Source organism: Rhinopithecus bieti, unplaced genomic scaffold (assembly GCF_001698545.2).
Source record: "Rhinopithecus bieti isolate Rb0 unplaced genomic scaffold, ASM169854v2 scaffold_9919, whole genome shotgun sequence".
NCBI classification, from domain to species: domain Eukaryota; kingdom Metazoa; phylum Chordata; class Mammalia; order Primates; family Cercopithecidae; genus Rhinopithecus; species Rhinopithecus bieti.
Window position 1 is genome coordinate 1,850,580 of NW_016806411.1, and position 930 is coordinate 1,851,509.

Genomic DNA, 930 nt, shown 5'->3' on the forward strand with positions numbered 1-930 from the left:
TTTTTTTTTTGGTCTTCAAGGAAAAGAGAGGTTGTAGATGGCGAATAAAAAAGGCAGGGAAATTCTCCAAGTTTGTAAAGGAAGGGGTTTATAAGAGATGCGTCGGGTTGGGGTGAGAGGAATTCGAGGTGTCGCTCCCTCACCGCAGAGCTAAAAGGAAGGTGTGTCTCTCCCAGTGGCCGCGCCAGGGAAAGGCTCGGAGTTGTAAGGAAATAGGAGGTGTCTCTGATGTTTATTTTTGCCTAGCAACCCACAGCCAACTGCTTCCCCAGCTGCCGTCCACACGCGCCTCTCTGCCTCCCCTTGTCCTAGCGACTGGCGAGCGGTCACTTGGTGTCAGTAAACCGGGGAGGGTGTGTGTAGTGGAGGTGGGAGGGCAGCCCCCTCTCTCGCCCCTGCTCAGGGTCAACGAGCTCAGCGGCGGCCCCTCCCGGGACTTGACTCTCCGAGGTGACCCTCGCACAACTAAGTTATCTACATGAGGAATTGGGGAGAGGGGAGTGGCTAAGTCGCTGCGACTGAGAATGGGGGGACGAGGACGCAGTACTGTCTGTGAGCAGCCATGCAGTTCGAAGAGCTGAAAATGCATTTATGTTTAGGGGTGCGCATGGCAGGGGAGGGGTCTCTGCGGCGCTTTCGGCCGGAGGGCAGCAGCAGTAGGTTGAGCTGTTAAGGCAGAGGAGGGGCTCCGCGGGGGCCGGAGATGCCGGGGAGGGGAAAGGGTCGCCGGAGTGGAGCCGAGGGGAGCAGTGCAGATGGCCAGAGGGGGCGGAGGAGGGCGAGCGGGGCCCGCCGAGTTTTCCGGGGAACGGACGGGCGGCTGCGCGCGACCCGGGGAGAGGAGAAGGGCCAGGCGGGAGGCTGGGTGCGGGTGGGGTGTGTGTGGCCAGGTCCGGGGAGCCGGGGCGGGGCCTGCGGCGGCGGCGGAGG